Source organism: Passer domesticus, chromosome 3 (assembly GCF_036417665.1).
Source record: "Passer domesticus isolate bPasDom1 chromosome 3, bPasDom1.hap1, whole genome shotgun sequence".
NCBI classification, from domain to species: domain Eukaryota; kingdom Metazoa; phylum Chordata; class Aves; order Passeriformes; family Passeridae; genus Passer; species Passer domesticus.
The window spans coordinates 45136010-45158168 of NC_087476.1; the positions used below are offsets into that span (position 1 = coordinate 45136010).

The following is a 22159-nucleotide window of genomic DNA, read 5'->3' on the forward strand; positions in this document are numbered from 1 at the left end:
TGTCTGCAGCACTGAGCTCCTCTCTCTCTGCCCCTCAGCAATGTCCCCTTTCAGCACACAGCTGCAGCTGAGCCCCGTGACAAATTCCAGCACCTTTCAGAATGGCTCTGGCCTCCTTTTGCTGGTCTTTGCAGGCCAGGCCAAGTCCAGCTGAGTCCCTCTAAACTGGTCCATTGCCAAAGCATCTTGGCAGACTTTGCTGGAGGTGTGCCAGGAGGGAAGGTTCCTCAGGTTCTTCCTAGCTTGGGTAGATATTCCCCTTCTCTTCCCTGAGACCCAAGACCCCAGTGAGCCCCAGTCTACTGGGATGGTTTCTGGCTTTGGAATGTGTGCCCCAGTTTGGAAACAAAGTTTTTCTTTTTTTTTTTTTTCCTTTTTCCCCCTTTTTTTCTGCAGGTAATGTTTCAGATCTGTTTGGTTCCTGGGAAACACTGTTGCTGTCCATCTTTTCTGACACAAGGGTTCTGGGCATGCCTTCTTAGATCATTCACTGCAATTTTTTAGCCAGTTTCTTATGTATTGGTACAGCTTGACTTATTTCTTTCCTATTTCTGCAGTTGTGACAGTGTTATAAAGCTAGGCAGTAGAAGTCCTCCGACAAACTTAATTCCACATCAGGTTTCTGACTTTTGCAACTTTTTGATTTCCTTGTGCTGTTGGTATTTTTAGCTTTTTAAATCCTCATTGCTGTCCTGCTCTGTTAGTAACCTCCAAGCTTGCCAAAGATTCCTTGGCCTCCTCTGTCCCCGGAAAAGCTTCTGGTCCTCAGCCATCTGGTTACTGGTTCCTTATTCATTTATTTTGAACTTGTTCCAGCTTCTGCTGCCCCTAAAAAATTTTACCTCCAGTCTCAGGCCATCTCCTAAGCCTTTCAGCAAAGCCTTCAGATGTTGCTTTAATCCCTTCTGCAAGGTCTCATGCTCTTTTCTTGGGTCTTTAGACCTTATTTTAGTCACTTGTGATAGCCTCCATTTCTGCAGGTTTTGTTCATAGAATTCCACAGGAAGTCTCAGTGCATGGCAGAGCACAGCATTCCTGTTTTCCTTTCTCTACTGGAAACAGCTCATTTGATATAAACTGGAATTGCATTTGCCTACTTGGCAACCCTATAACTTTGGAGTCTCATGGTCAGAGTGTGGTGAGTAAGAGAAGGAGGTACTTTTTTTCTCCTTTTTGCATTTCTATGTAATGAACTTCTGGCTCCAAGCAGAGATACTTCCGATTCACCTTTAAAAGCATTTTGCACAATTACAAACCATTTCCATTTTATTTATAAAGGCCAACATCTGCTCCTGAATAGTCCAGTCCTACTCTTTATAGTGGATGCTGCTCTATTTTGCATCCATCCATCTATTTAAAATATAAATCATCTTGAGGTATTCCAGGAGTGAAATTCCCTTCCAGCATAGTCCCAGCATAACCAACTGCCTTCTCTTCTCTAGCCAGCTCCTTTTCCACCTCATAGCTCTGCTGTAGTCCTTCGTTCCTCCCACAAGTTGTTATATTCGGGAGTCCCTTGACAAGAAAATGCTTCTGCTTTAGATGAAGCACTCAGTTTCAAGAATGAGCCTAACTCAGATGAATTCTCCAGATCCTTTTTATACTCCAAGGAGGGAAGTAGGCATTTTCAGGGCACAGTTCATCTTATCTTGACATGGGAGGCTGAAATAGGTCAAAATAGTGAGATTTACAAGTGGTCCCCTGCTCACTGTGAATAGAAAAAGACACTCAGGACATGAAAACAGGATCAGATTACTGCAGTTAAGTGGAATTATCTACTTTCTAGATACTCAGACTTTCCCTGAAATACCTTCCATGATGCTTTTAAAGATGGCAGGGGGAGAAACTGCGCAAGAAGCCAAAACCAGGCTCCAGAGAACTTCCATCAGTTTTGACTGGCCTTCTGTTGACTTGTCTCCTGTAACTAGTTCCTTCCTGTGCCATTTTAAGAAATTTTAGTTTAAAAACCTCAAAGCCAGTGACTTGTCTGTCACTTTTAAGTGCTGCTATATAGAGCACAGTTAAAAAGCAGTATTAGTGCTCGTCTTTTACCAGCCTTCTCAAAGCTGTATTAACTGAAATCACTGTAAAATTGTGCTTGCAGTGACTTTTGTTTGCTTTGCTCCCAGTCACAGCTCTCAAGGGGAAAAAAAAATACATGAAAAATGCAGTAATATTCCATACCAAGTATACAAATTTGGCCTGCAACTCCAGGACCATCAGCTGAGAAAAAATCATCTCTAAGACATCATATTCTCTTGTTTGGTATGTTTCTTATAGCTGTAGGTACAATAAGCTTCTCCCACACTTGAGATTTGATCCTGATCATACACCTTCGTTAGTAATGCACTGATTACCAGGGGTTTTGTACAAATGCTTTTCCATAGTTCCAGAAAATTCATTGCAGGAGTGCCAAAGTCAACACTGACATGAGCTCTCCATAGGGAGGATGTAGTTGCATGTCTAAGATGTAGAAAACATGTCTAAGCAACAGAGACCCTGTGTTGTCCTATCCAGAATGATTTCCAAAGCCTCCCAGGGATGCCACCTTAAATTTAGGAACCTGCCTCTAGTTGCTCTCAAAGCCACAGGAGTGCTACTAGAAGACAAAAGGACGTAGGAAAACATATAAAAATCCAATGTAACTCTTGTACAGCCTCTGCCGCTCCATAGAAAAAGAATAATAGTGTGTGGCTCTCTTACAGCACTTTATCTGGGGGTCTCAGTGGTTACACAATGGGTGAGTTTGTTTTTCTCTTAGCCTAAACCAGAAAAATGTCCAAAACAGAGCTGTGGGAACGTGGTGCCTCTCCAGTTCAAATCACAAGTCTCTGGGAGCCCTTCAACACATGGAGAAAGCCTTGCTCATGGAATATACCTTGTTCCATCTCCATGACATGGTTTAGCTCCAGCTGGCAACCAGTACCAGGCAGCCACTCACTCACACACACACCCACCCCAATGGCACAGGGAGGAGAATAGGAAATAAAGATAAAACCCATGAATTGAGACAAGAGCAGCTCACTACTGAAAATAAAATAATAATAATTGTGGGAATCCATAAAATCAAAGGGGTTTGGGAAAGCTGCAGAACTGTGATTAAAGCTAAGCAGTAGCCGTAAAATAAGTCAGCAGAAAAACTATGCAAAAAGTAGAAAAATAAGGACAAATGGAACAATGGTCTGTGTATTAACACTTGTTTAGAATAACTCCCTAATTTGCAGAAAAGTATATCTAGTGAGATATTAGGAAGTTCTAAGCTTAATAATGGAGCTCTGTGCATTGTGTTTTAAGGCTTGCAAACAGGTATTGTATTTGAAATAAGCAAACATTGTTTTAACTGAAGGTATGTGTGCTTATAGTGGTTGGGTAGAGCTACTGTCAATATGCTTTTGCTGTGTGTGATTGGTCAAAAAACTTATGAAGTAAGTTGTAACATTTAGTTCTTGGTCTGCTGCCTGGGATGGGAGCTGATGGCATCTTCCCATTGTCGTAACCATGTAATGAGACTGATGCTGGAAAATAAAACAGCTCAAGGCACGTTCCTAGCAGTCCCATCCCGTTTGTGATTTGTGCACAGCCCCCAGCGATAAAAATAATAGTAATAATTAAGAAAGTAGTAGTAATGAAAAGGAAGACAACAAAAAGAGAGAGATAAAGCCCAAGAGAGGCACATTATACTCAACACAATGCTCACCATGCACTGACCGATGCCCAGTCCATCCCCAAAGCACAATCAGCCCCTCCCAGACTACTCCCCCAGCTTATATACTGAGCATGATGTTTTATGGCATGCAATATCCCTTTGGCTAGTTTGGGTCAGCTGTCCTGGCTATGATCCCTCCTGGCTTCTTCTGTGCCTCCTTGCTGGCAGAGCATGAGAAACTGGAAAGTCCTTGATTTTGGGTAAGCACTACTTAGCAACAACTAAAACATCAGTGTGATACCAACATTGCTCTCAGGCTGAATGCAAACCACAGCGCTGTACAAGATACTAGGAAGAAAACTAACTCTGTCCCAGCTTAAGCCTGTCCCTTTAGGCACAGGGAGGATGCAGAAAATCTGAGGGTTGCACAGAGCATACCAGAAGCAGCTCAGCATTTTTTTGCTACTGTTTCTGTGCTGATACTTATGACATCTTCTGCATTCTAAAGACACAAACTTGAATTATGTTATAAGAGAGCTTGAATTCTAATATACATATATTATATATACCTATGAACAATACATTGTACAGAATATAAGCAATGAGGCAGATGTGTGCCTTGTAAATATAAAAACTTGCTTTTTCTTGGTATTTTGCATGTAAATTCTTTTGGGTAGAGAGATTCATGCTAACATGAAGAAGATTTTTACCAGAATTTGAGGTGCAAGAATAAGTGCAAGATATTTTTAATAGCATGTTGGTCTTTAATGGTCCAGAATTGTGCTTAATTTAGCCTGAACACCAGTCAGTTAAAGTATTATTCTTTAATATAATTAATAACATTTAATATCATTGTTTTATTTTTAAAATCTTTCTCAGACATCATGTGCCACATGCTGCATAGGATATAGGCCTCTAGATATCCAAACAGCTCTTGGTTCCTCGTGTTTAAGACCCTCAAACCAATGGCTCCAGGCAATAGTTTCCAGCACATTAGAGCTAGGACAGCATTGTTTAAATGTAAACACCCCAGATTGCAGTAGCCCTTGTCTTTGCCTTCCTCCCCTGGGAAGTGATGGCTTCCCATGTTCAAACAAAACACTTCTTCAGTGCTAGGTCACTTTCTTGGTCTCAACACTGAGCAGGCTGGACTCGCTGCAGCCGCTGTCCTTGACACAGCTTCCTCCAACCTGTAGGGAAAGTGGTCACAACCAAACCAGTAAAAACTCCAGCTAACCAGTTCTCCCAGCAGGTTAAAAAATGTACATGTTAAAACTCCAGGACTGTCCAACATTTCACTTGAAATTCTCCATAGCAACACCAATTTGGTACTGTAGTCGCAAAAGAGAGTATAAAAAAAAAAATAAATCCAAGATCTACAAAAAAGGCCCTTCAACTTTAAAGCGAACGTATTCTTGGAGGAGTGAAGGGTCTGCTGTGCAGATGGCTGTTTGCTCTGTCGCTGGGAGCAGACACTTTTCAGCGAGGAGGAGAGGGGAGTCAGATAGCGTATTACCATGCCAAAGCAGCGAGCCCTGCCGATGGTGACTGCGATATTAACTCCCGGCGCTTCCTGCGGCTGGGAGGCAGCGGCGGCAGCAGCGAGTTCCACTTGCCCCCTGCCCCCCACCCCCAAGCCTCCAGGTTCAATAAAGATTACATCATGGAATAAGTATGCCGTGTAAGCCTGAGAATCAAAGCCGTCACAATCGGCGGCTGTTTAACTGTACTGCGGCTGAAGCACACACTCCCCCTGCGCGCACACTTCCCCCGCGCCCCTCCCGGCCCGGCCCCAGCCCTCCGCGCCTCCTGCCATTAAGGGTGGTGTTATTGGGACAGGAAAATCTGATCAAAACTGTCGACGGCAAACTGACAATTTTCTATGGATTCAATGAAGGCCACCTTAACGATTTCCCTAATTAATGGATGACATCTTTGGCTGGAGGAGAGGCGCTGTATTCTACTCTGCCTTAGTCTTTGTTAACCTTCTAATTAACTTTCGTAGGTCACCCAGGTCTCCCAAACCTAAAAGTGAAGAGAGCCATTGTGCTAGAAGCAGTAAACTTACTTTTTCTGCCTGGGTACTTAAAAGGGAGAACGATTATAGGCAGGGAAAAATAACTCCATTTAAACTCTTTGTGACTGCGCAGAATGCATAGGTCCCTGCCTTAGAAAATAATTGAAACACCTTTTATGCCAATATTTGCATGCATAATACACCAAATTAGCAAATATACATCTAAATTCAGCTGCAGTTCCAAATTGATTAGAGATTTGGAGGGGTTTTTGGTTGTCTTTTTTTTTTTTTTTTGGAATGAGAACTCCAGTGGGTCAACAAAAGGAATTGGATTGCTTGAACAAATTGCAACTGCAACAGCCACCAGCTTTTACACGGCATGATCTCCAGCAAAGAGCCTGGGCTGATAGTACACACACACACATTCTAACTCTATAATATTAGGCCAGATTAATCCCTGTGGTGAGACCATTGAAGTCAATGGAATTGTATCAGAGATGAATTTGGTTCACTGCCTTTTGTGGAATCTAATATGAATTGACCATTGAGCTGGAGGCATCAAAGATGATAAATGCAGCCCTCTTTCAAACAGTCTGATGCAACCCAAAAAAGGGCAGGCAGAAGGCATTTAGGATGGGTGGCCTTTTCTTCTGTCTACAGCTTTCTCAGGGAAATTCTGCCCTCATTCACGCCCATTGACTGAAGTCAATTAAATTATTTTAATAAATTGTAATTAAAATTCACAGTGTACAATGAAAGACTGAAACCTCATAGCATAACTTGACTAATAAACCTGAAGTTAATTGCTTCTTGAAAGTAAAGATTTAGAGTGCTTCTTTGGCTTAGAGAAGAGACATGAAATTAATTGTTCCGAGTCTTTTCTACTCAACAGAGAACAACAGAGGGGAGTAGAAGAGAGTCATAATTGTTCCCCAATATAAACATACAAATGTACGTCCCTGCACAAATATCTGTCTATGCAACCCATATTCTTGGACAAAATTAAATGAGCTTAAAATTTACATTGGAAAAAAGCCTGAAACAGTACGGTTTGGAGAATTTTCTTGGTTAACTGAGGAAGAAGTTTGATATAGTGATGAAAACAGGCCTGAAAATCAGGGTATCTCCAGTCTTATCCTTCACTGCCATTGGTTCACAGTGGAATATGTCAGCTTTGACCTTGATGCAGTTTCTCCCTCTTTAGAGAAGTTATGTGTCAGTGAAGTAGCATTAAAAAAAACCCAAAAGGCCTTGAACTAATCAGATGTGAAAGCTGCAGTCAGGCAAAATGCAACATGCCTGACCAAGAGTCAGAGTTCTTGGAATTCTTATTTTGATGGTTTGGTTCTGCCGCCATGTACATATTCTCTAGTAGAATAATTGGTAAGTACATTGGCATCTCTGTCTCTTTACTCTCCAAAGAAGTGGCACAAAGTATATTAATGATCCTCCCAAGGGTCCCTTGATTGCCCTAGAAATGTCTTGGTTGTGGATGAGGAGATTTGAATCATGCCACCTATCAAAAATATCCTCAGCTGGACACGCCTTGTATGTTTCTGCCTGCAATGTCCTGAGGGATGTTTGGCATCATGTGGGACTGATTGATGGGGAAAAGCAATCAAGTTATTGGTATAGGATCTGTATAGAGAAAAGAAGCAATTCACTCTCCCTCACTCTGGAAGTCCCATCTCTGGACTGCTGGAGGGCTCTACCTTGCCCCCACGGAACACCACAACCAGGCAATGATTTTCTTGATCATTCAGAGGAGAGACAAGCAATCCCACATCAGTGGTTATGGCTTTATAGCTTATGAAAAATTCCAGGATGCCCAGCATCAGGCTCTCCCTCAGAAGGGTATTGCTACTAAAGCCAGGGTCTTCAGAGAAGGGGGTCCCTGTTAAATTCTCAGGAAAACTGGGCTCATCCTCAGACACAAGACAAATCTCCCATGGGATATGGAGCCAGGGGGATTCATGTCACCTGACCTTTAATAGCCGTGTGATGTTTTCTGCACCTGAGCCTTGTGAGACTGAATGCCTTGAGAGCCAATGGAAGGTAAGACATCATACAACTACTAACCAAGGCGTGCTTATATTGAATGTCTGGAACACCAAGAATGAACTGTGCTCCAGGACACTTTTCCCATGATTGACTATGAAAAATCCACAAACAAAACTTGAACATGTGCAGCTAGCAATGCAAAAGCCTGTCTGAGGGCAGATGAATCCCACCTTCATTCCCTCTACACCTTGGTTTCCCATTTGTAAGGAGATGATGATTTTTCCATTCTGATCTTTTTTCCCTCCTAAGCCGTCAGACCCTCAATGACCTGTCTAGAATTCACCTGACAGGAAGCAGACTATTAAATTGGCATGTTTATGAAGTAATTAATTTCATCCAAATTCAAAATCTAAAATAGATCTGAAAAGTGCGTCACAATACATATTTTTTTCTCAGCACAAAGGAGGTGAACATAACCAAGTCTTCAATTTGGATTTTTTAAAGTCAAGTAAAATTAATCTCTTCTGTTTGTTTATACAGTACCAATCGCAACAGAGGGCTCTGATAAAAATAGTTTCAATGTCTTGTAATACTCATTTAACTGCTCTTTACATCATAAGTAATGCAATGCCTAATTAATTGGGAAAACCTAGTTAATACTCAGCAGAATAAAATGTAAAACATTTTTCTCAGTGTCATAGTTTAATCCCAGCTGACAACCACACAGCTGCTTTCACACACACACACACGCACCTCCCACCAGTGGGGTTGGGAAGCAGAATCAGAAAGAAGTTAAAACCCATAGGTTGAGGTAAGAGCAGTTTAATGGTTGAAATAAAATATAATAATAACACTGTGATAATAGTTGTAAAGAAAAGGGAGACAATGAAAAGAGAGAAAAAGATAAAACCCAAGAAAGACAAGTGATGTACAATACAATTGTTTACTCCTGTTGACCAAATCCCAGCCCATTCTGGAACTACTACCAGCCCCTCCCAGACAATTCCTCCTGGTTTGTATACTGAGCATGACGTTCTATGACATGGAATATCCCTTTGGCTGGTTCAAGTCCCCTGTCCTGGCTGTGCTCCCTCCTGGCTTTTAGTGCATCTCCTCTTGGCAGAGCATGAGAAACTGGAAAGTCCTTGACTTTGGGTAAACACTACTTAGCAACAACTAAAACATCAGTGTGTTATCGACATTATTCTCAAACCGAATCCAAAACACAGAGCTGTACCAGCTACTGGGAAGAGAATTTAACTCTCTAACAGCCAAAACCAGGACACTCAGTAATGAACATAACAATTTAAGACTTGTTATTTCAAACTAAATAGATGATCAGTGGAAATATTTCACAGCAGCTGGAACACTCATTTACCTTCTTGACACAACATACTGGGTTGTGTGTACCCAGAACTGGAATTACCTGTCTGACTCTGACATTAAAGTGCTTTTTCACAGTTTGTGGAAGATGCCTCCTTGCAGTTCATTTTCCAGGGGAAATAAATTATTTTTACCAGATAGTGTAGATCCTGGTAATGTGCAGCTAAATTAAATTATGTTCAGATGTCATCTAGATATAACAATGCCATACAAATAACCATAAAAAGGATTTATGGACAGAGAATGTAAACCAGGGCACCTAAAATGCATATAATTTATCTTGTCACAACAGAAACATGATCCTTTTTAGTCAAACTCGAGTGAGGTCCAACCCAGCTCATTGAATGCACTGCCTTGGCAAGACTGGAGTTGGACCTGAGATACTATAAATGTTCCAACTCCAGTACTATTGCCTGAAATAGAAATTCCACCTTGCCCTCTTCTCAGCCCTGAGGGGTGTGATGAGCTGCCTTCCCAGCCCAGAAGGTCTGTATGGGCTTTCTCCATCCTCTGAACTTTTCTGTGGGTGAGAAGCTCATGGACTCAACAGAAAGAGAAATGTCAGTCCTTGTCCTTTGCAACTTTAGAGTGACCTCAACTCTCAAACGTGACCTTTGCTGTGACACAAAGCACAGCAAGGCTGCACATTTGCTGCTTCTTGGTAGTTTTCATACCAAATATGTTTCATTTGCAGGAAAAATATAGTGTTTCTTTCCCTGCTTGGTGCTCTGGCAGAAGCAGCCTGGACTCTGAGAGGCAGAAGGTTTGAAAAATGTATGAAAAATCAAGGCTACCTTGATGACTAACTGATGCCAGCAAACATAGTGCCCATGCACAGACCACCCTTGTAAAGTTTCAATATAATAGGTCTGCTTCTCTTAGAAGCCCAAAACTGCCTATACAGCTCTAAAGACAGAAGAAAGCACAAGTCTCCTTTTTATTTCTCTACAGTCCCCTGTACAGTGTCAGAACTTTGTCCACGAGCTGCACCAGACTGACAGTCTGAGACACAGGCAGGGTGACTGAGCTGCTCAGCATTGTCCCATAGTAGACAGGAGGAAAAGTAAATACTTTATCCCCAAAATAATGGTTTTTAAAGTGCCTCCTGGTTGATATAGGCACCTGTATGTTGATCTTGGCACTGAAGAGAAAATGTGGAGTGAAAGGAAAGCACTTTGTTCAGTACTAGTGCAAGAGCCATTGCTGAGCACTAGACTCTCTAGATAGGAAGCAAAAATGCAGTCTCAGAAGACAGATCCATCTGTCCAAGATCCAAATCCAAACACCTGACAAGTTCTGAGGGTTCCAAGGGATTTATATGGATGAAAAATATAAAAGGGAATCCATAGATTCTTCCCAGTATACCATTGTTTCATTTTAAGAGTGTCCTTTATATTTCCCAACTATACCAACTGAATCAGGACCATCGACTTTGGAAACCTTTATGGCCACTCCTCAAACTGGATTAATATGTCAAAATCCCTTGTACATAATGGCACTGTTGTGTCCCCCGTCCTCCTTGCCTCGCTGTGGCCTCCATTATGTCTGCCAGCTGTGGTGCTAGTTCCTTTCTCCTCTTCTTTTATCTGCTGCCTTACAGGGTGATCCTGGTAACCATTCCTTTTCATCCTCACTGTCACTGATTTGGTTTCTCTTGCTGATTTTTGCAGCTTAAGTCCTATATTTAGAACTCTAGTTTCAACTCCTAGTTCAACAGAGAGCACTGACCTCTCTGCATATCTGTTTCTGCCATTTGCAGAAAGACCTTGTGCACTGTCCAGTTACTTTTTGGATACTCTGATTATCTTTTTTTCCCCTCATTTTTGTCACTCCTGGTGATAGTTAGCCCCAGCTCTTCTCTTTGCTTCCATCACTGCCCTTCCCCATGCACTAACTGCTAACTCTTCCAGCCTCTATCCTGCCTTATTTCATCCAGGCATGTGGTCTGGTGAATTTCTCTAGACCCTTGTGTTTGTCCTCTGCATCTTTGCTTTTATGCTTGGAAAAAAATCCTTTCTTCACCCACTCCCTGCTACAGTCCCTTCAGCCTCCCCCATTGCTACTCTTCTTTCATTAGCACTTTCTTTCTCCAGACTCACCAGCAGACTCTTTCTATGGATCACCCTCTTCGTCTGTTTTCAAAAAAGCCTCTGAAGTCTCTGCAAAAACAACCCTCCTCTACATACCATTATGCCTTTCTCATCTCCTTACCTCTTATCCTTTCAAATGACCAGTTTACTCCCATTCTCTTGAACTCACCTCTCTGACACTCAGCAGTCTGGTTTCCAGCCACTTCACTCTGCAGGAATTGCTCTCTCTAAAATCACTAATGATGTCCTTCTAGTCAATTCTAACCACCTCTTCTCCAGTCCCTTTCCCTTTGATTTTTCCAACACCTTTGACGTATCAGACCATTCCTTCCCTTGGAGTTCCCCACAACTCAGCTGCTGTGCTGAAAATTGCCTCCTTTCATTTAAGAGCTTGGTAGCTGACAGCCAGAATAGGGGCACAATGAAAACGATAATTCTTTGTATTGTCTTCTGTACACTAATGAAGCTCCTCTTAGGAAACCATGAAAATTTTAAGGGCATACCCAACAGTAGGGAAAACTCCAGCATAGGATCTCTTTGCTTCCTATAGACCTCTATACCAGACTTAGTGTATAATAAAGGAAATTTCACTTTCATATCTTTGGAGTTTCCTTGATGGAGTTTTGTAAGGAGGAAGAAAAATGAAAATAAATGAAACTGATAATTTCACCTTTCAACAGATCTGTTGATTCTCGTTTCTCTCTGTTCACTGATAAAATCAGAGATGGATTAATTCAGAACTATAACAGATATATAAAACTGACTAAAAGAGGATCAGCCTGGGAAGATAGCTGAGTCTTTCCAGTGTCAGGTTAGCCAAAAGTCAAAGAACATCCAGAGGGCAAAAGCAAATGCAGTGGCGTAGCGAAGGTCACAGTCAAAGGTTTGGGGGAGGGGGGTGTGTGGTGTGGTGTTAAATCCCCCAGCTCAGTAGTGAAGCAAGAGGCTCTTTTCAAGTTAAGCTATACTTGCAGAGTTATATGGATAATGTGAACAGATGTTCCCACTGTTTGGCTCTTGCTGTACCCATTTTACAAAGATAGCTCTACTTAAAACATAAACAGAATGTAACCTGTAATCACCTTATGTGGACCTTAAAATACCAAAAGTTCATGAGCAAAGTGCACAGAGATATAACACACAAGAATTGTCATTGACTTCAGATAAAAATGCTGCACTCTTGTACTCTTCTACTGTAACTTCAAGCTGTTTTTCTCCTTATAGTCTGCAGCAAAGCTGTAGATGATAAATCACACTGTGTTTTCCATTAGAGTCAGAATAAGTTGCAGAAAATGGTGTTTAAAAAATCAAGGGAATTAACTTTAACTGTTGGATGCCCTACTCCCTCCCCTGTGTGTCAAAAAAATTAGTGAGAGTTAGATCAAAGGATCCACTCTGCAGAAAGAGGAGAAATAGAATCCAGTGTGACATATTCCCTTGCAAAACCAGAATGTATGCAAATAAATTGCAGGTAACCTGGAGATCTGATACTATACCACCTCCAGGAGGAGAGGGTCAGCAGTTACACCTGATAATAGCCTCTGTCTTTTATTGGGGATCATTATTTTCTAAAAGAGAAGCTAAATATTGATTATGCGATACCTTAAATACCACAAGATTATCAAAGCAATTACAGGGATTAACTCCCCAAAATGCTCCAGTATAACCTCAGCTGCAGAAACTGTGCCAACTTCGTAATGGCTATTAACATCTGTATGCACAAGAGTAATCCCCTGGTTTTCTTTCTTTTTTCCTCTCTCTCTGATTGCTCCTATATATTTTGTAGTTTTTCTGAGTGCATGCAATATACCCACTGGGAATCTCATTCTACATTTCCTCGTTTGACCTGCTTAGAGTCAGAGGAGGTCAAAGGTTAGTCAAGAAGCACACAAGACATCTATTTGTGCTGCCCACTCCCATGTGAGAAAACCTTCCCTGATGGAAAAAGCCAGGAGACCCTGCTGGTCACGAAGTCCCACATGATATGATGACTTTGAACATGTTGACTCAGTTTCATTCCCTGACAGGACTATCTGCCTAAGGACTGAATGTCCTGCAGACACCTTTCAGAACAGCATCAGATGGCTGAAGAAGTTTAACCCCCCAAAGAAGAGCCCCTGCTTGGTTTCCAGCACAGTTGCATAGTCCAGGGTCCTTGGTAGCTTTCTATTCCCAGAGCCCACTCCCATGCTCACACTGATGAGAACGTCTCCCTTTTGCTTCCATTTTCCCCTCTTCACTCTTCTCTTAGTGGGAGAAGCAACTTTAAAGCATGGGAGAGACAGACAGAGAGAGCATGACGCCCTATAATCCAACAAGTCAACTTCCCGAGCTCAAACATGAACTGATTTTTTTTTTCTTCCCTCGCCTTATAAAAAAGAAATTGACTTTTGTTTGGAGTTTGTGAAAAGTGGGACTCGGGGCCCAGTCAATGGGGCTCCCCGCGGCGCGGGCTGAGTGGAGCCATCTCGAACCAGTCAGCCGCGGCACCAATTAATCCGCTCTTTGTCACAGCCCCGGCCCCAGCAGCAGCGGCAGCAGTAGCAGCAACACATTTGGCCATTGTTCAGACCTTCATGCAACGGGATTTACCCTTTCAAAGAGGCAGTTTTGTCCCAAAGAGTTCGAGCGGAAGTTTCTCACTGACAATTTGCCCCAAATAGATAGATTTGTCAGCAGCAACCTTTAAAAGCAAAAAGCCATGGAGGAAAAAGGGGAGAAAAAGAAGTGTGAAGGGAAGAGCAAGTGCATCCTTGTCCGTCTGTCTGTCTGTCTGTCTGGAAGCCTGTCCTGAGCAGGTGGGGTGGGTGCCAGGCCTGAGGTACAGAAGGGCGAAATGGCATTGATGGGGGCTCTTGTTCGTCTCAAGGCAGATGTAGCAAGGGAGCTAACAAGCTCCCAGGCTGTTGTATAGCAGCTCTGACTTCTGAAAGCCTTTCAGGAACTTCTTTTACATGGCATTGTCATGCCTGCTACACAGCAATGTGCTAGGCTGGCCAGGGTTTCTCAGCCTCAAATACTCCAACAGCAGCTCAACGCTGAGAGGTGCTGGCCTCGTTCTCTATGGTCTTGCCACCAAAAACTGCATTTAAGCCAATGCAAGAATTTTTTTGCAAACAGGCTGGTGTACCTTTTCCTATACACAGTGCAGTGGGGCTCAAAATCCAGGCAGGCAAAAAGGGAAACAAACACGTGTGTGTTTCCCACACTGCTGCTGCTGCGCTCCTTATGGGTACACCATTTATTCTTCAAGGTCTGCTCACATGGACAGAGTCAAACCTGCTCTGTTGCAAACTGCAGCTATTCACTTGCTCTTGCTCCCACCCTCAGAGCATAGCACTGCCCAATATCCCTGGCTTACACATGGAACCTGCTCTTCCCCACAAAACTTCCTCCCATACTCGAAAACCAGAACAGGAAAATGTGCAGGAAACTCTCTCCACAGTGTGTTTTCCAGCAGATCCACATCCACGTACAGACAGACTCTTCCAGCCTTGCTCTTGCACTGGAGAGCAGCAACTGGGAAGTTCCCAATGTCTCTAATAGCACAAATCTTGGAAAAAATTGAAAAACTATGCCTACTCTCACCTGTGACTCCACCTTCAATTACAGCCACTGAGCAGGTGGGGAGGTGAGGGGCTAGCACATTCCTGTGAGCACCATGGTGCTGAAATCTAGAGCCCTGTTTTTCCCTAGGAACGGTTGGGAAAAGTTGTTCAGCCTGACATGAATTGCCTTTTGCATATGAGAAACCATCATCTAATCACCTACTCAGAAAGTACAGCCTGCTCTTCCCCAGAGGTCTCTGCATGGCAAACGAGCCAAATTCATGGGAGAACAAGTGGTTCTGCTGCAGTCTTAGTGCTTATCTGCTGCCACTCTGGCAGTCTGGCTGCCCAAACTAATCTGAAGAAATCCAGTTTGCTCAAGTAGATCTGCTGCAATCATCTGACCTAAAAGAGGGCATGAGAAATCGATGCAAGGCAGTTATATAGCCCTAAAAATTTGAAACAAACTCTGGAAACTCCATTGCTGGGTGCCGGACAGTCCAGCACTTCTGTCAGAGTATTTTGTCTCACTGTATCTAAAATGGGGTTTATCTGTGTTACTCAAAGAACCTTATTGTTTGAGCATAGCCCAGCCCACTGTTGTTTATTTGATGGCCTTCACAAGGTAAAACCCTGTCCTGGCATTCTCATAAAACATTCCCCTGATTTATATTTGTTTAATAGATCCATGCTTCATAAAAAAGAGGGACATAGAGATAGTGGATCACACCCCACCAGAGAGATAGCATCTCCTATATACACGCACCTGTAATTCTCTGATATTTATAGTGATAAAAAATTTTTATGACAATTGCAGCAGAAATGTATCTGGAAAAATCATGTGAGGGCATGAGTAAAAATATCTAGAGTCTCTTTTAAGACCACTTAGAGCTCAGAATCCCTGGGTTGGTAGCACCTGAATGCCCCACACTGAAGAAAGCACTCCATGCACTGGGGTTTGTGAACCACCAAAATACACCGCAAGTTCAAGGATATGCATTGAATTTTAATGGTGAAATCTTGGTTGAGGACTGACAGGGCTCTTCCAGTCAGGCTGGAAAAGCTTTTATAGGCTGCCTAAAACTTTGACTGTTCACGTCACATTTTCAGCTCTCGTGCACCCCAGCAATCTTGCTGAATTTGGTTAAAATACTACTTATTTCATGTTTACAAGGGAAGACTGTGGGATCAGAATCTGCCTCAGCGGTGTGTTTTCACTGGACTACATTTTCTGTTCAGGCAGAATAAGTGTAAACAGCACCAGGATTATTTCACTTTACAGAGGAATATGGCAGACCTCTGCTTTCCACTTTTCTTAGAGGTAAAAGTGCTAGATATTGTTATACAGGCTCAGGCCATTGGCTTTGCAAGCTCACCATCATGCTCTCATCAGTGTCTGAAACCTCAAAAGGCAGAAAACCCCAACAAACCTCATAACACATTTAGCTAATTGCTAAGTGATGCATATTGTGCTCTCCTCTGCTCGGACTTGCTACTGATTGCTCTACCTGCAAGGATACTTCTGTGACCTATATTTTATGAAGCAAGAGATAAAGCAAGCCTGTCTATAAATTTCTTAGTCAGTTATTAAACTATACATATATTCTCAAAAATCTCCCCGCAAGAACTGACTCGATAGTTTCAAGCAGTGCTGAATATGATATGCTGATTCAATGCTGCATCTGGAAGTATTTACCGTTGTTGTTTTTAAATTCATTTCCCAAAATAGATACCACAGATCTGGTCTCCAGCCAAAATCAAGAGATATAGATAAATTGAAATCAATGGAGCTGAGCCATTGCATTACAGCCAGAAATACAGCCCTTCCTAAGAGCATTCTTTGCTGCCACTGACAGTATTTTTTGCAATTGCCTCAAAGGTCAGCTTGTAAATAGGCTTCTACAGCAAAATTTGGGAGGCCAGTCTACCACAGAAATTATTACATTGAAAGGACAACCAATCAGAGTGATAGCTGAGGCAAGTCTTTCCTATGCACAAACAAGTACTTAAGATATAGCCAGAGCTATTTGTTTGCTACACTGATAAAATGATTTTTAAATGTTACAGCATAGCTCCAAGATGTATTTATTCTTTGTAGTCAGACTTCTTTTGCTGACAAATTAAAACTATTAAAGACCAATCTAATTTTAAGTTTTCTTTTATTTGGTTTATAGTATATTTTTTTGCCCTCTTATTTGGACCTTTCACTTCTTTTATACAGCTGTGTCTCTGCCAGCTTCAGTATTGATACTGTCTTTTGTGTTCATGTCAGGAAAACTAAAATGAGGCCGTTTCTCGCTAAATTAGATTGCAGCTGTTGCTACATCATTGGCTTATTACGACACTTTGATTTATATCTAACTAGCAAACTAACAAATAAGTCAAGTTACTAACTAGAGCCGCTTTGTTAAGCGCTTGTCTGGCATTGTCTAGATGGGATCAGGTACCAATGTAGGCGTATAAGCCAAGCCTGACATATCCCTTTCAAAGGCATACGTGATTAATGGGGCATTTCATTGCTGCAAGTGAACTCAGGCTTGTTCCACCCCTGAATACAAGTATTGAGGAGAAGTGCCATGACTTACAGCGATACTCTTTCCCCAGTTATCTTTCGTAGGTATAAATTTCCCTGCTGTTCTGCACGATGCTGGTGTGCACTCCAGATGCACATGTGGAAACTGAGCTGTACAGTCGCTGTTGCTCGCAGCCATTATCTATCTTAACTGAGCACGCACACGCACAAGGGAGAAACTTGCCACTTTTCACTGGCATCTGCAGGGACACAGGCATTGCTGGATAAATTACCCCACTTGGAGGATGGGCTGGGATCTGTTCAAGCCCAAACCCACCAGAGGTAACTGATATATTCACTGTGGGACACCTCAGCATGCAGAGATGGAACATATGGTGCCACCAGCTCAGGGAAAGTCATCCCAGCTGCAGCCAGAAGGCAGTTTTGTTTTACAGAGGGTACATGAGCACAGGGAAATCCCTCTTGCACCAGGAGAGAGGGAGTGCTCACAGGACAGACTTCACCAGGTCATCTTTCTGTGCCTTGTATTTTCACATTTTGGGAAAAAAGACTTTTCTTGATTCAGCTGGAGAAAATTCACAGGACCAGACTGTGATGTACTTTTGTTTTGTTGTAGATTTTGTTAGTTAGCTGGGGCTCTCAGCATGCTAACCTGGCCCCAGGGCACCCATGGTGGCTGCCAGGGCAGCTGCCACACAGCATCCTTAGCCATCAGAATCAGCTACGTTGGGTGTGTGGTGAGGCTTAGCCCCAGGTGGCATCTCAGCCCCACGCAGCCACTTGTCCACTCTCACAGTGGAACAGGGGAGAGAATGGGAAGAGTAAAACTGAAAAAATTCATGGGCTGAGATAAGGACAGTTTAATAGGTGAAGCAAAAGCCATCCATGTGAGCAAAGCAAAACAAGGGACTCATTCACTCCTTCCTATGGGCAGGCAGGTGTTCAGCCATCCCCAGGAAAGCAGGGCTGCATCACACATAACAGTGACTTGGGAAGGCAAATGCCATCACTCCAAGCATCCTCCCCTTTCTCCTTCCTTCCCAGCTTTATATGATGCCATAGAGTCTGGAATATCCTTTAGTTTGTTGGAGTACTTCATCCTCTCCCAGCTCCTGACACACTCCCACCCCCTCTATAGTGGGATGCGGGGAGAGGCTGAAAAGGCCTTGACTTTGTGTAAAAGCTGCTCGGCAGTAATGAAAACATTGCTGTGTTATCAACACTGTTTCCAGCACAAATCCAAAACACAGATTTATGCCAGCTCCCATGAGGAAAATCAACCTACCTTGGCCAAAACCAGCACAGTGAGATGGCCCAGGAAGGACAAGGGGGCCAATGCCACCACTGCTGGTTGTACAGTGCAGGGCCCTCCCAGGAATGCATCTGTGGGGCAGGGGCTTTGCAAAGAAAATTTTAAAAATTGCAATGCTGCAAAAGAGTTTGTTAAGTGCATTTCCACACAGGGAGCAGCCCGAGCTGGGCAAAAAGCAAAGCCATTTTACAGACCAGGACTGTGATGGGACAGCCAAGGAGAAGCATGGTCTCTTCAGCAGCTTTCACAGTGATGCTGCCATCCATCTGCATGCAGGGGGATACAGAGAAAGGATTTGTGGTGGTGCCACAAAACACAGACTGCAACCTACAAAGAAGGGAAGGCACCTTAGATTTCTGGGGTGATTTGAAAGAACTAAACCCTGAAGGTATTTATGCTGCAAGGCTGCTGCTGTTCTCAGCTCCCTGCACAGGGCTGCCTAGGGCACCAAAGGACATCTCTGGATATCACCCAGCACATGCACCAAAGGAGGGGAGTGGAGATAGCTTCTCAAGTATCCCAAAGCAAGAGCAGCTCCTCCTCCCTGGAGAAAATAGCTCTATCCTCCTTATCACCTTTCCAAGAAAACAGGTATGTAAGATTTGCCTTATCTTACCAACCTGGTTGCTGTTGAAAACTGCACTTCCATATATTCTGCTGCTATATCCACACACCTCTGGCATTTTAAATTTTTTCCTCACCTGACCTTCTTCACTTTTTCCTTTTTTGCTTTTATTCACTGAAGACCTTTTGGCTCCCCACCCAAAGATCAGAGGAGAAAAGCAAGATAAAGGCAGAAGGAGTACTGTACTTGAAGATGGGTCATGCATTGGATTTTTATTGCTGCTAATACTCCAAGAAAATAAAATATACCTGGCAAGAGACCATGGCACTATGCTGAGAAATATCACCACGTAACAGTAGAGTCCAGTGTCCTGAAGGAGATACACTTGGAAGGGAACACATGCCATTTCCTGCTGCAGGATTGACAAGTATTTGTACTTCCAAGGCAGTACAAGGAGACAGTAAATTTCACTGCTGTGTTAGTAGCTTCTGTATATGTAGGCCTGCTTAATAAACAAAATCTGTTTAAGCCAACAGACAGCTAAACACTACACAGATGTTCATTTACTGCCAGCACAGTGGGGTGAGGAAGAGAATCAAAATAAAAGGTAAAACTTGAGGGCTCAGATAAAGGCAGCTTAAAGAAACAGAAAAGGAAGGGAAAATAATATAATGGTAAAGGGATATACAGTGAAAGTGATGGACAATTGCTCACCACCAACTGACTGCTGCCCAGCCACTCCTCTTGCCATCTCCCCCCAGCTTTTTTGTTCAGCAGGATGCTGTATGGCATAGGATATACCTATGGCCAGTTTGGGGCAGTTGTCCCAGCAGCATACCCTCCCATCTTTTTGCACATCCCAGCCTACTCTCTGGCAGGGCAGCATGAGAAGCTGAAAAATCCTTGACTTTGTATAAGCACCGCTCAGCAATAACTAAAACATCAGTGTGTTATCAACATTATTCTCACCCAAATCCCAAACACAGCACTATGCCAGCTACTATGAAGAAAATTAACTACTACTCCATCAAAAACCAGGATAATACGGTAAATGTTAAATAGCAATAATGGTAATCATTACAAGTACTAAATATTAACTGCAATTTCTCACCTTTTGGAAACTGAAATACTTTTTGTCCAAATGGCCCTGGAAACAGCTTTGATAGAACCTGCAGCAAAAAGCTGGAGGTGGGAGAGAGCTCTTCCCTCTACTTTTGGAAGGACTCTTGCTTTCTTTTTCAGGGCTGAGATATCTCTGTCCACCACAGGAACCATAGGAAAGGCTCTGAAGAGAAAAAGGACAAACCTCAGCTGGTACAGGTTTACAGAGCAATGCCAGGCACAGCCCAGGGAACAGGGAAGGGCTGATTGTTTGCTCTCTGCACAGCAACAGCAGCTCCAGCCCACATGCAGAGCCATCTTTGGGCGTCTGGGTTATGTTAGCGGAGTTTTGGGTGGAGAGGTGGGATGTTTGAGCTCTTCTTTTTTTCTCTTGGCAGAGCCTGATGCTGTACATGGGAGGGAAAGCCCTGTCTGCGTTCAGAGCAGACTCTCTCAGGTGCATCTGAAACCTGTGGACATGGTCTGATCAGCCTTTGCAGTGTTTTTGAGGTGGCTTCGAGTTACAACACAAACAACCGTGGCTTCTATAAGGCCAGAGATCTGTCTCTCTAGATCAGGGGATGCCTGGGGCCAGATTTGGCCCCTGCTGCCATTTAATCCTCTTTCTTTTGGCCTTCAGACCTTGCTAATGCAGCATCTCCTTCCCTGTTGCTTTTCACATTGCTCAAGGAGGTGAACTTTTCCCTGCCTCCCTGGAAGCAGATTTGGAGCGAATTTGTCTGCATTCTCTGATCCACCAGTTTCTTTGCTTTCTGAGATCTCCCTGAGCAACTTCCCAGTCCTCTGGACCGTGTCCCTCAGTGTTAGGCAGGACCAGGCTTGTCCTGGTTCAAGGCTTCCTTCTGTGTCATGGATGCTCTGGTCTCGTGGGGAGCAAAGAGCAGAAAGTCACTGGGATTTCAGCGCTGCCCAGAGTCATGCAGCCCTGCGACACAGTTACAGTGCCAGCACAAGAGGAGTCACCCATAACCTGAAAGATGCAAGGATGAAATATGAAGTGCAGGAGGACGGGGACAGTGCGTTTGGGACTGGGCTGAACACCACATTCTCCCAGGACCACAGCCATAAGGGGCAAGTCAGTTGTGGTGCATCAACACCTCCTCACACGAGTGACAGGGATGAGAAAGAAGGGACCGAGGGACAGCACCTGCCGCCCCTGCTCTGCTGTTGCCCGGCCCAGCTTGCATCGGCAGGAGAAATAGTCTTCCCTTCCTCCCCAGATGCGCACCTCTCACCATCCTTCGGCTGCTCTAGCCTCTCTCACCTCTCAGTTCCCAGCGGGAGTGGGAGAGCTCGGCAGCCTCCCGGTGAAAGCAGAGTTCAGAAAGGGTCCCACCCCGGCCCCTCGCCGCCGCTACTCCGCGGCTCGGGCAGCGCTCCTGGGACGCTCGGGGCCGGCGGGCTGCTGAGGGGCAGCGAGGGCGGCGGTGCCGGGGTCGGGGCAGCCGCACCGGGCACGGGCGATCCCCTCTCACGGCCGCCGTGCAACAAGTCCCGGCGCCGGGCAGCGGGAGCACAGCCCGCCGAGCGCCTCCGGGAGCCGGCCGGCCCTGCCCGCTCCCCCCGGGCCAGCCTCCGGCTCCCGCGGCAGGACGGCGGTCCGGCTGCCCTGAGGGAAGGCTGGAGGCTGGCCCGGCTCGGCCCGGCCCGGCTCACAGCCCCGGCCCGCTCCCCGCCGGCTGCCGGCACAGCCGCGGCCCGGGCCGGGGCAAGGGCAAGGGCAGGGGCGAACGGCGGGCGGGCTCCACCTCAGCACGGGAAAACGCAAAAGAAACGGCATCTTGATCCGTTCATTCTGCTTTCTTTTTTTCTTCTGTTGTGTTTTTTTCTGCGGTTTTTTGTTGTTTTTTGGGGTTTTTTTGCGGGGGGGGTGGGGAGTTGTCGCTTTTTATGACAGCGAGGGCACAAGGCGAGTGAGGAGGCGGAATCGTCTCGGCAGCCG

General features: G+C 44.2%; 2 long non-coding RNA genes across 2 annotated transcripts; both read right to left on the reverse strand.

Moving 5' to 3' along the window:
• Window positions 1-1579: 1579 nt before the first annotated feature.
• LOC135296472 (uncharacterized) lies at window positions 1580-21970 on the reverse strand. The gene is made up of 3 exons (XR_010358572.1): window positions 21482-21970; window positions 20207-20380; window positions 1580-1662 (listed from the first exon to the last, which is right to left on the reverse strand). It is a non-coding gene; the product is annotated as an uncharacterized LOC135296472 (long non-coding RNA).
• Window positions 4484-5272, reverse strand: LOC135296471 (uncharacterized). Its single transcript, XR_010358571.1, has 2 exons — window positions 5163-5272; window positions 4484-4836 (listed from the first exon to the last, which is right to left on the reverse strand). It is a non-coding gene; the product is annotated as an uncharacterized LOC135296471 (long non-coding RNA).
• Window positions 21971-22159: the final 189 nt, after the last annotated feature.